General features: G+C 44.1%; 1 long non-coding RNA gene across 8 annotated transcripts in view; it reads left to right on the top strand.

Moving 5' to 3' along the window:
* LOC107509364 overlaps nt 1–13,430 on the top strand; it is a 40,836-nt gene that overhangs the window by 19,093 nt on the left and 8,313 nt on the right. For 5 of the 8 annotated variants that reach the window (XR_001596517.2, XR_001596516.2, XR_001596518.2 and 2 more), the window contains exon 1: nt 10,321–12,865. The exons of 2 other annotated variants lie outside the window; for them this stretch is intronic. This is a non-coding gene — a long non-coding RNA (uncharacterized LOC107509364). Of the gene's footprint in view, nt 1–10,320; nt 12,866–13,430 lie in introns of those variants that run through there. One more of the 8 variants, XR_004954351.1, reaches the window with a different exon arrangement.

Genomic DNA, 13,430 nt, shown 5'->3' with positions numbered 1-13,430 from the left:
AGGGAACATATTCCTCATTCTTTTAACATAATCCTGACGTGAAGGGCTTGACCTTGCCAGGGGGGAAAAAAAATCCACACTGGTCAGACAGCAAGGGGCAGCTATGAGAGGCGCGTGTGCCGGAAGTCAGGCCTGCCGAATGCAGCCATGCGGGGCAGCCAAGTCCTGATTTCCCCAACGGGCTGATGCCTGTGTGTCCTGAGCTCCATTGTGTTACCCCTGTCAGCACGACACGTGGACCGTCGAATGGGAAATGCCCACAGGTCGGGACCGAGCTCTTCTTTTTAACGTCCTGTGGGCTGGAGAGTCATTTCGAGGAAAACGTGATGGAGTCTGTGATCGTGGCGTACTGCAGGAATCTTAATATTTTCCTCATCTGATAACCCAGTGGCCACTCGATGGCGGGCTGTCCTCCGAGGTGACTCCTATTCGATGGCATTCCAGGCCCTTCGCAGGTCAACATGTTTTTGTTTTTTTTTTTCCTCCCTGATAAAAACCGATCAAAAACCAACCTTATTCAATTTTGAAATTTTCTGACCCTGGTTTATCTCAATAATTGACATTTTCTGCAGTGTCAGAGCTCCCAGACATTTACAATTAACTCCCAAATTAACTTAGAAATGATAGTAAGCTCTCAGCTAAATGATCTAGTGGCCACTGGGGACCAGACCAATTTTCTAGAATAAGGTTAGGGCTAAGTTGCTCTGTAGCAACGCTGAGGTCGAGCGTATAGAAGTGGTTATTCAAGTGTAAGAAGGAATCTAGGTGTGAGAAGGGAGATGTTATCTGCCTCGAATTCTGTTGGTTACTCAGACTTTTGCCATCTCTTCATCTATAAAACAAGGATAACCGGTTTTCAAAATGTATTGGAATTCAAGGCTCCATGATGGAATCAAGAAATCATGGGATCTTCCCTTTGGAGGGAAGCTTAGGGGATGCTGGTCCAAGTTCCCAATGAACCCCGATGTCTGCAGGTGGGCACGGGGTGAGGCAGACAGTGAGTCAGCCGTTTCAGGAGCCGGGACAAGACTCACTCTCCCCAAGGTTACTGCTATTGGGAGCCTTGTTTCTAGAAAGATTTGTTCCTTCTTTGGGAGCCAAAGTCTGTCTCCGAAGCATCTTTCCACTGGCTCGGATTCTGTCCTCAGAAGGAAGACATCTGAACCTCAGTCCTTGACCACGGGACTTGACAGACTTTCAAGCATTTGAAGATAAGTTTTCCCATATGACATGGACACAGAGGTTCTGTTTCCCTGAGTTGGCCTTGGTTTGCCAGATTCTTTCAAAAAGTATCCAGAAACGATGAAATGTTCAGAAGTCCAGATGGGGATAATAATGTAACTCATGAAGACGGTTGTTTTTGATGATTAAATAAAATTATATAGTAAAGCACTTAGACTAGCGACGGGCACCTAGCATGCACTATTTGTTCTACAAAGAAAATAAATCAAGACAAGATTCCTAAAGACAGGGAAAATATCTCATTCATATTTGTATGTGAATGAATGAATTTCCACAGTATTTTAGACACTAAATGTAAAGAGATGATAGAATCGATGTTATAGTTTCTAATGCTAACAAGATTTTCAGTTTTATTATGAAAAAAACTCGACCGTGGAAAGAAGTTGCTGCACAGTCAACCTCAGACCATCCCTGGTGGTCATTTCGCTGCTGAGTTTTCTGTGAACGGTCCTCAGCGTCGCTTGTGCCTTTATTGATGCTAAAATCTACGACATCTCCATTTGGCATGGAAGACCAGGAAAATCACACGCTTACATCCGCTCCCAACTCCGAAAATGAGAAAGGGTCCTGCTTTGCTCACTTGTATCAGTCTGAGAGGGGATACGGTTTTTAGCACAGAAAGAAACTTAACCAAAGAACGCCAGTTTCCTTCATCAGATCTTCCTGTTCTCTAAACGTTTGTAGGTTCCTGGATGGAGGCAGACTCATTCAAAAAGACGAGCTGAAAACAAGAAATGTTTTAGACGTCGTCCACGGTGTGGAAGTCTCTGCATCTCCCTGCCTTCCCATTCACACCCAAAATGAAGTGCCTACTAGGCTAACGCTCCCCTGGGTGCAGCTTCAGTAGGTCGACTCAAGTTCTCATTGGATGGAAAATTCCAGTCTTTCAGAGATATCTTTTACGTGTCATTCCCTTTGAACCTCCGTCCGTGCTAATTTACAGACGCTCGCTGTTTTCCTCTTTCCATATTAATCCAGTCGAGCTCGAAGGAAAAAAAGTCACTGTTTTTGTTTTGTTTTGTTTTGTTTTCCCCTTTGTGTGTGTCCCCACGAAGCCACTGGGCTGTGTGGGCGGAGCCGCTCCGTGAGAGCAGGGGCCACGGGTCGTATGACAGGGGGTGGTGGCGGTTGTGTGTCAAGGGCTCATACTTTTGACAGCAGCCATGCTAAAGGGGAGTAGCCAGTCATTTGAAATTTGTACACAGACCACCCTCTCCATTACACACCGCCCATATCATACCCATAATCTCCCAAGGCTCATATGCTATTACACGCAGCGGGCCGAGGTCTGCGCGAGCTTAGGGACACACGACTCCCACTGTGTGCCACCGAGACGCCTCAATGGGACTTGCCAACGGCATCAATTTAGCCCGGTACAGTCACGGCCACAGCGGGCACAGCTAAACAGAGAGACCTGGCTGTGTGTTAGAAAGACTGAAGAAGAACAAAAAAAAAAAAAAAAAAAAAAAAGGCTGCCCGTTTTCATAAGAAATCTTATCCCTAGAGCATTGAGAACTGTAGCCTGACACTCGCCATGCCGGCCTCATCCTGCAACCCGCTGATCCCAGCCCGAGACTAGGAAAAATCGAGAAGGCATGAAAAGCAATAAGCCTGCTACAGGGCATAAAGCCGTGCCTTGCATCCAACCCTGTTATGTGAGGGAGAAATTCCCCACAGGTGATCCTCGGAATATTTATTTATCAAAACTTAAAGGGATAGCTTGGAACCAATGACCCTCTTTAAATACAGAATATTAAAAAAAAAAAAAAAAACCACACACACACACACACATGAAATAAAGGCACAAAGATGCCTGGCTTTTGAAAGTCCTTAGCCACAGAGCGTCGTGGGTGTTATAATATAGGACATATATATATTGTCATGCTAGTGTGAGAATCGCTGTATTGGTCCTTTTATAATGTTTTCTGTTATTTAATCTGATTCTTTGGGAGGCCTTTTTCGGCCTTTTAAATGTCTCCAAATCATGACTTATAAACGATGGGGTGTCACTGACCCTCGAGCCCAGCCTGCAGTAAACTCCAGGATTTAATCTCATTGCTGAGCCCTCGCCGTGGTCAAAAAAAAAAAAAAAAAAAAAAAAAAAAGAACGAAAAAAAGTCTATTCAGGACCATTGGAAACGCCACACTTGGGTGAACCGAGCCCGGGTTCGAATCCCGACTTCCTGCCACACAGATGGGGTGCCTTGGGCATGTCGCCACCATCGCTAAGCCCTGGGTTTCCCATCCGCATCGTGAGGTTCACCCCGCCTTCTGCACGGGACACCCCGCGGACGCCACTAGGAAGTCGTGCGAAAAGAAATTGAACGGCGTGTGCACAAAATTTGGGGGCATTTGGGGGCACGACACGAGGGCTCTCCCTGGAATACGAGGGCGCACACGTCATCACGGGTGGCCCCCGGCAGGCACGCCATTAAAGTCTGCTTCCCCTTCTGCCTTTCCTCTTCCCCACGGCCACCCGAATAAGCCTTAAAGAAAATAACTTAATTAAATCTTATCCACGCATGACGCACGACCACGCGCTTAAAGGATCGCCTTTAAAAAGTCCGCCGCAATTCTGTAAATGTTATAAAACTGGCGTGTTTCATGATAACGAAGTCAGATATAGAAAACGATTTATTAATTTATTTCTCCTGAATAAATTAAATTCCTCGTCATTTCTTCCCCTCCTTTTTTTCCCTTTTTTTTTTCATTTCTTCAATATGAAGGCTCTAGTTCAGGGTAGAATTAATCCTGCATTACGAAGTGACATCCCTCTAAATGACTTCCACTCATTCTGAAAGAGGTACTCTGGGTCACATTTAAAAAAGTAACGCGTTCTTGAATCAGAAAAAGTGCAATAGGTTAATTTGAAAAGTATGAATAATTCAGCATGGAATCATGCATTGCTTTCTACATAGTTTCCCATATTAAAAAAATGTTGTTTTATCATTGTTAAGTAAATTCCGTTTAACACTTGTAACTCCCCGAGAGAGCTCGGAGAGGAGATGCAATATCGTGTTTATTAAAAGAGGGTAACGACTGGAGTTTAATAAATTTGGAAAAAGCACAAGCAAATTTTATGTGTGTGTCTGTGCAGGAATTGACTCGCTCAGTTCTCCAAGTAATCTCTGCTCCGAAGTTGCAAACGTTGCAAGTGAAAAGAAATTGAACGGCGTGTGCACAAAATTTGGGGGCATTTGCTTAGCGGTGATCACAACGCGGCCACTTTTGTTGGTGTGTTAAAATCGGCAAAAATGAAACAAGATTTACTCTCAGTAGAAGTTGACTCTAAATCAAGCTCCAAACGGGAAGTATCACTGATCCACACACATCCACAGATACATAAGCATCTCTTTAAACTCTTTCCGTCTGAGCAAAGATAATAGAAAAATAATAAAACTTGAAACTAGTCTGCTGCCTTCCAGCCTCGCATCCAAATGTAGGACTAATCACAGTCACCTCTCACGATTTATGCCCTCCACCCCAGTGCGTGTCAGATTTTTGCATCGCATCAGCCTGCATCAAATCGATTTAGGACACGAAGCATAGTCCCCGAATTGAAATCCCCCATGAAAACTTCACAGGACCCATAACAACAGCAGAAGAGCGTGATGGGAGAAGCGCCGGCCGCCCAGTTGAGGCGCAGGCAGGATTTTTCTATCAGGAAGGAGGGGAAAAGGGTCAGACGGAGCGAGAAGCGAAAGGAAAAAAGCAGGACAGGAGGAGAGCCGCGAAGGAGAGAAGGGACCTAAATTAGGACAAGAGGCTATGTTTATTAATACCCTTGCTGACCCACAGGCCCCTGACACAAAATACATTAAGTATTGTTGGGACACTTTGCTCTGTCATTCAAAGGAGGAGTGAATAATAAAACGGTGTTGGGAGCTGCAAACTTGTTGAGAGCTGATTTTCTGGGGGTGTTGGTGGGGGGGAGAACAAAACTAGGCAGAACGAGGGGAAGGCAGAGACTCGCCCGTCTGAGAAGGCCCAGACCGTGAGTGTCCCTTTATTCTCTTGGGCAATCTCTCCCAGCGGCCTCCCTGATGCTTGCTTCCACACTTCCGGCAAACTAGGATTTAAAACACGGCAGAACATGTTTTATTTTTTTCTTGATTGCAAAGGTAATAATAATACATGCCCATGTGGCACATTCGGAAGTTCTAGAAAAGCACGAAGAAGTCGATAAAAATTGCCAGTAGTCCCATCCTGGGGTGTGATCATTGTCGATATTGTGACTTAAAGTTTCTAATATTTTTTTCTCTACTCTTTTACCCGTGTGTGTTTGTGTGTTTAAAAAACACGACGCGGGCCCTGCTGGAATTCACCGTTTTGTAATCTGGGTTTCCCATTTGATAAGTCCTAATAAATATCTTTTCGTGCTGTTAAAATACTGTAAAACATGAGTTTTAGGTCAACATCGTAATTCCTTATTTGCAGATACAGAATTAATTTGACCTCTAGTTAGCTATGTATGTTGTTTGTAACTTTTTTCTTTATAAAATCTTTGTGTGCATCTCTGCAAATTACTGGAAGTGAAATTCCTGGGTCGAAGGCATTTTTTGGGGGGCTACGATTTGCGGAATTGCCCTCCGAGGTACTTAAGGCCTGCAGTGAATGAGAATGCAGAATTCGCAAACTATCATTCCCTCTTTCCAAACCAAGATAAGAAACTTAGAATCCGTTATGATTTATATTTCTTTGCTTGTCTGTGATACTAACTTTCTTCACGGCTTTTGGCTATTTGTCTTCTTTCCTGTATATGTGAGCTACCTCTTATTTTTATTTATTAAAATGATTTTCTATTTATTTGCAAGTTATTTAGATACAAGTTTCAATCACCCTTTCACTATCACGTACTGCAAACATTTATTTTTCATTTTGTCATTTGATTTTTGTTAATAGATTGTTAATGTATATATTTATGAATTTAAGTACGTATACATTTTCTTCTTTCTTCCTCTGCTTTTATGTTTAGAAAGGCCTTGCACACCCAGGGTCAGATAAATATTCACCTTTATTTTCTACTATGGATTTTGTGGTTCTTTTTATTAAAAAAATATATATATATATAAATCTCTCATTTATTTGGAATTTATTTTGGTCCATGTGTTAAGAACTTATTTACTAAAACCTCTTTTCCTTATTGACCTAAATATTGTATGCTTTGGGCCTACTGTTATAAATTTTATATCAATCCCTTTTTTTCTCCATAATTTCTTTTGCCAAAACCCTCTCTTTTTCTTAGAATTTAAGAAGATGCTTTCATATCTAGTAATGCAAGTTCTTCCTCATTACAATTAATTTTCCGGATTATGCTCTCCTATTTATTTCATGGAGATTCATCAAGTTTAAAATGTAAGAGAACACAATTTATACATGTGGGGATTTGAAGTCTTTCAATATTGAGTTTTCTCATGTAAAAATAAAGCATGCCTTTTCATTTATCTTATAAACTTCTGTTAAGTTGTAGTTTCTTCGTGTGGATTCTCAATATCATCTCAAATTTATTCATTGCTATTGTGAATGGAATTTTTCCATTAAAATTTCTAACTATTTGCTGAGGAAAATTATTTACTTATGCATTTTTATTTTGTATCTGCCACTTTACTGGTTTCTTACTCGAATAGTTTGCCAGCTGATTCTTTTGAGCCATCTAGGTAAATATCGTCACGTGCAAATAATGATAATTTTGTCCCAGTCCTCCAAATTATATAATTTCTTCATCCCCCCCCTGCTTTATTGCAAAAGATTAGAGCTTGCAAATTATTTAAAAATATTCTTTATTCAGAATGCTTCCAATATTTCACTCCTAGGTAGCATGGCCTGACTACACTGTATTTCTGAAAAGTTCTGGCTTTCAGAATGTGTTTTGGATTCGAATTAAAATTTCCCTCTCTAAATCTTCTGCTCACCGGTCCCCTGGTGGGTCTCCCAGCCCTTCTGGCCAGTGCTGACATGTCCGACCCTTTTAAGACACGAGAGTGTTTTAGCTCTACACAGACAACCCCATCACGCACCGATTAATGCTTCTGTTTCAGTCAAAATATCGACATTTTACTGTACATGATCTCTCTTCCAATTCTCAGGCCAACATATTACAAATCTGAACCACTATTGTTTTATTTGTACGGCCCATGAACCACCGAGGAGGCCCTCCTCCGCCAACTCAAAACTTAGTGTCTTATGTAACATTTTTTTTTTTCGTATTTGCATTTTAAGAAAATGCTAAACTACTTTCTCGCATAGAAATTATCATTTCATTTGAGCTGGCTGACTTTTTGCCAGGGAAGAGTAAAAATAACCTGGGATTTTGCATACGCTGTGCCGAGAGGATGGGATCCACGGGTTAGACTGGTTACGACAATGTGCGAAAGTAGATTGGGGACAGGGACAGAGGTGACCGTTAGCGCTAGTGCCAGGCGACCTGCGGGCAGGAGGAGAGCGAGCGCCTCTGAGGTGGGCCGGACCCCATCAGGCGGGAACGTGACCGCATCTCTGCGTCGCGCGGAACCTGCGTTTCTTGCTCCCTGCCTAAATTGAGGATGCTCGCCGGCCTTGCGGGCACGATGGAAGAAGGAACGAAAGAGGACAGGTATGAGGCGTTTGGTCGGATGCTCGGCACCCAGCAAGCACTTGCAAAGAGAAATGGCTGGCTACTTCCTGGCTAGGTTTGAAGACAGGAGTGTTGCAGACAAAACCAATGGGAGGAATGAATCTCCATGAATCTCCAACCCCAAACATGCTCAAGGAGTTTAGCGTTTAGCCAAAGGGCAGTGCAGTTCTAAGGGAGCGCCTCCCAGCGCTCGTCCGGCTTGGCCTTGGCCGCGAATGCTGGGGGTCACTGGACTCCTGGCGGGACATGATTTCATCTTCCTCTGAGGGGGACAGGAAAGGCTCCTGATTCTGATAAAATAGTAAATCCATCAATTTGGCCATGTGCCTGGCATTTAAGAACTTCCCTGTCAGCACGCCTGAATTTTTCCAATTTGTTAGCCTGAAAAACACCGGTATGGGTATCAAACTTAGGTCATAACAAGGCGGGATACAAATTTTCTCCTAAAATTCTATCTTTCCCAAAGCAAAGATAGAAATTGAGATTTTTTTTTTTAACTTGGTGGGAGGTTTCTGTATTATTATTGTTTAATGTCAATTATCCCTTACCCCATATTCTTTTTGTGTTGTTTATTTTATCTGCCCTTCTTTCCCAGGGGGGCAGAATTAAGGCCCCCATTTGGGTTTTATTAGCATAATCAGTTAATAGCTGTTCTACAATGCTTTACTTATTGCGTTAATTTTCTGTAGTTATGTCCAGAGGCAGCCTTCCAGAATGCCACATTAAAAAACAAAAAAAATAGAAGACCTAGTCTCTTCTTTAATGGGTCCAGTTATCATTTATAGTTTCAGCTAAGATTGAACAATATTGATTTACAAGGTCATGGAAAATATATCTGAGCCGTGGCTACTATTTTAAATATATCCATGGTTAGCCTAAAAATTCCATTAACAGGAATTAGAAGCATGAAAATTAACCCGAGTGGCTTTGGTGACGTCGGCTTAGCACATCGATTCTTTGGATTTGCCTTGAATATGTCCGAAGCAGGGGGGGTACTGTGCCGGACAGGTGGCTAAAGTCTGGGTCCCGGGGACCACTCCAGTTGCTGTGGAGGATTTCAACGTCCTCATGTTAAAATGGGGTGGGGGGGGGCTGTCAGCTGGTGGTCAAATCTGGAGGCTCCCCATTCATTATCGAGTGTCTGGACATGGGCCTGGCACTCGGCACGGCATGGGAGTCCACCGATGCTTTTAAAATAAGCTAGTTCTTATCGTGAATCGTGAGTAAAGTTCTCTGCTGAGAACCGTCATTCGTACAGGACAGTGGCTCTGAGCGGAAGCAGAGACAGCGCTGGGCCGAAAGGCGCCAAAGGGCCAGCCAGCTGTGTCACCCTGGTCGAGTCACTTCTCCTTCATCGGACCCTTGTCCAATGGGGCTGTAGAAGAACCGCCCAGAGCAGCTTCTAACAGAGAAAGCCGGTGACCTTGGGGGGACTGGCCCGCCGCGTAAAGCGAACGCGAAGGTTCGTTTTTACCGTTCCCCAAAATGTCCCCCAACACCCAGCGGCCGGGGCAGTTAGAGCATGTTCGCCATGATTTAACGGCGGCTGAGGAGAAGAACAGGAGTTTGCTAAGGGGGTAGGGAGGAGAGGATGAAAGAGATCGGTAGTGAGGACGTGGCTTATTCCAAAGCCACTGGACCGGCTGCTCGAGGACGTAAGTGCCACTGTCGAATGAAATGTGTCTGTTCAGGTCTGTCAACCTAACAGTGTGATTGGAGAGCTTCTCACAGGTGACTCTGACTGCTGAGTATTTACATGGACCAGGGTGATAGCCCAAAGAAAAATGCTTTTATACTTATAGATTATTTCATCGAACTCTATAAAATGGGTACCAATAAATGTATTAACCCCCAAAACAAACAAACAAACAAACAAACAAATGGACAGAAGGAAATGGGACTGCCTGTAACGAACTGTCCGTTCGGAGGCACTTTGAAGACATTTCAAGGAGAAGCCTGAGAAATAATTACAACGCTTAAAAAGAAAGAATCTTAACTTCGATTTTTTTTTTTTTTTTTTTTTCCGATAAAGCAATCAGGTTCCTCGTTTTTCAAGCGCTAATCTGAAAATTCTCATGGCTGGACCCGAATGCTTTCCTTCGCGTCTTGGGACTTCCTAAGTTCCCCTCCCTCCCAAAACGTTTCAAAAATTAGCAAGGTGACGTCCCAGAGAGATGAACGCAGAAATCATTTAATGCTCGGCTTTCGTAAAAACCATAGCAGCACAGAATGAAGTCAGGCAAGAATCCAGTTCACTGAAACTGAAGCAAGAAATCTGGAAAGCTGATTTGGTGGGGGAAAAACTGTCGAGGAATTTTCCCTGACAACTGCAGTCGGGGGTTTTAATGGGACTGTGTCCTCTGTGGACTTCGGTATTCATGAGAGTGGCGACGAATTCCAACGGAGTTTCACAATAGAGCAAAGAGACAAACTAATGTATGTGCAGAAAAGCAAAGGAGATTAAAAATCAGTGTGAGGGCCGGAGCTTCAATGTTAGGTTATGTGTCTCCTTAATTTTCAAACCCGAAATCCTTCACAGTTCACATATATAAACGCTAGCTTGTCAGCTCCTTGCTGCCCGATGATGGTTGTCATTCTTTATTTTGTGTTCCCAATGCCTAGCACGTGGTTCTTAGCATACGATAGATTGTCATGAAACGTTTATGGACTGGCCAAATAAATACACGCTGTCCGTTAAAAAAAAAGTAGTGGGATCTAGCTTCCCTCCAATAACTGGATCAACTAGAATGTACGGGTGGCCTACGGGCTGGGTTTGGCCAGCGTTTGTCTAATCTTTAGAAGTCGAGAAACTTCAACTTCACGTAACGATATGGATTTCTGGATTCTTTTGAAAAAATCCGAAGGTGTATGGCCACTGGAGACAGGAGGCTGGGCCCCAAGAATAGCTGCCCACATCCCACGGGGTGCCTTTCCTATTGCCACCATCCCTGGGCATATATATGCCTCTAGGCTGACTTCACTCTCTTGGCCTCATCCGCGGGGCAGGCCCCCAGGTGGGGAGAGAATCTTCGACCTGTGTTTTATCGATGAGTTTGAATGAGTTAAGGCTCTAAGGGTGAGCTTAGCTGTCTTCCTCAGCCCCACAGAAGGGGAGATGCTACGTACAAAACTTGGGGGGGGGGGACATTCCCGCCTGTGTGAGGTGCTCTCGTGGGAACAGGTCACGCCGGGAACTCTAAATACCCTGACGACATGCGGTGGGGGTCAGTGAGGAGTCGTTCGAGTTAGACCGTGTTAAAATACGATAATTTTCGCACCGTCCAGAAAAAGTCCAGCTCCCCATCTGTCGGCACGTTCCTTTCTGATGTTAACTTTGGGGCCTTTTCGAAATGACATCACCTACCCACGCTCCCTTCCTGGGTGACTAAAACTGTGGACGGAATAGAGAACAAATTAGAATAATGCACATTGGTGAAAGCGCTATAATTGAAACCGTTATTGCTTAAGACACCATCATCGCTTTAATCAGTCCGATCATAAATCAACGCTTTTCACGAGCGAGGGTTTAAAATAAAGTGCTGTCAAACAGATCGGGCCTCTTAAAAGCCATGATGCAATCGGGAGGTGCCTGAAAATGGAGAAAAAAGTGGTTTCTGAATGGATATCAGTGGTCCTAGCATTTTATCTTCCACTTAATTAAAAAAAAATATTACCTGGTCCTTTCTTAAAAATGGCATATTGGAGGTCTATAATGGCCAAGCCTTTAACCCATTAAAAAAATTTACTCTCAGGAACAGTTAATATTTGACGTTTAATTGCTTTTTCTTGTTGGAGAGGAAAATACGTTCCTTTCCTTCCTTTCTCCGTGGACTTTTCAAAAATCACCTTGTGAGCTGTAAAGGTGGAGAGGAGTAACCGATTTTCAAAAACTCAGGTGCAAGCACAGGTATTGATGGATGTACACACACGTGCGTGTGTGAAAATAAAAATCTCCCGGGTACCAGGAGCTGGTGCTTTTCCCACAATGACTCTGCAAGGCACCTGTTACTACCTCCATATTAACAGCGGAAGGTGCAGAGGCCCAGGGAGGTTAATTGCTAGCAGAGGGTCGCACAGGTAATAAGGGACAGGAGGCCGAGTGCATTCCATCTTCCCTGTTACCTGCCTGCAGGTGTGCTACGTCCCCAGGTGGGCGGCTATCCATGGAGCCAGGACTAAACACCGTGGCCTACGATGGTCCCTGTCCTTGGAGTGATTCATCCTCTCAGATCTGGGAGTTTAGCATACAATGCCGCGCCATCCGCAGATGCTGAAAGAGCCCAAGCGTGATGTGGCCTGCCGTGTGACTACTCCTTCACGGTAACCGAGCCGGGAGGAGCCGGGGAACTAGCCTCAGAAGCGACAGCCACGCAGAAGAGATTTCCAGGATGAGCAGGGAGGGAGGTCAGACATGGTCTTCGTAAAACGACGCCCGTACAGATTCCAGATACATTTTTGGGGCTCTTCAGAACTTGTTTGAAGAGAAAGAAGACATCAGCGGGATATTGATGTAAAAAGGGTGGGGATAAAGAAAGCCTGTAATTGGTCACCATGTCAACATGGTCGATCCCTCACCTTTCATGTGTGGCGCATTCACGACCTGAGGCCAAGGTGTTCGCTTTCTTTTCTTTTCTTTCTTTCTTTTTTTTTCTTCTTCCCACAAAACCCGGTATTATTTAGGTCTCCTGCCAAGCCGCCCAAGCCAACTGTGATCCCTCGCAGAGATCAGGTGATAGGCCTCCTTGGGTTACACCTGCTGCGTTCTGCAGTCAGACGCGGGCTGTGTTGTCCTACATCACTCCACCTCGCAGGAAAATATTTACGTGCTGGCCTCCCCGGGTCCCGTGTCCTCTGGGAACTGTCCCGTGTGCGCTGTTCTCCGTGCCAGCGGCGGGTCTTCGTGGGGCCACTGGACGCCCGGCGGAAAACCAGGGAACTGCTCCTCGTGCCGCTGGGACTTCACTCCGCCAGGACACGACACAGCGCGGGGCCGTGGGACACGTTTCTGAGGTGCTGAATGCAATATTTTGAGAAAGGGTTTCGGAGAAAACTGGCCGACATTGAGGAAATAGAAATTTGCACCAAAGAATAGATATATATATTTTTCTAGGTCTAGAAACACAAAACATACGTGTACACCGTCTTTTTGTTATTTTTACATTTTTTTTCTTTCTTTTTATTCCTGGTAAATAGGAATTCCCATTGTTCGCCAGGTCACAGTGAATCCGATACCCTTGTCTTGAAGTGACAGGGGATGTTGGCAAAAACCTTTTGAAAACTCATTTGGTAGCGGTGTAGATGGAGAGTCATAACCGCTGGGCTTATATTTTTAACTTGGAATTCCTCATGATCTGTGGTTAATTTTAAGTAAAAACAAACTTCGACCACCCCAAATAATAATAATAATAATAATAATAATAATAATAATAATAATAAAACAAAGCACACCGCCAACCCAAAACAACCCAACACCAACAAATGCAAACCTGACAAGTTCTAGTCGTATGATAATCACATGAAGGAAATAAGAAAACTTAAACCGAGAGAAAATAGCGCACCCCGCCCCAAAAAAGGC

The sequence above is a fragment of the Rousettus aegyptiacus genome, unplaced genomic scaffold (assembly GCF_014176215.1).
Source record: "Rousettus aegyptiacus isolate mRouAeg1 unplaced genomic scaffold, mRouAeg1.p scaffold_m13_p_14, whole genome shotgun sequence".
Taxonomy (NCBI): domain Eukaryota; kingdom Metazoa; phylum Chordata; class Mammalia; order Chiroptera; family Pteropodidae; genus Rousettus; species Rousettus aegyptiacus.
This window is presented reverse-complemented; position numbering and strand designations above follow the sequence as displayed.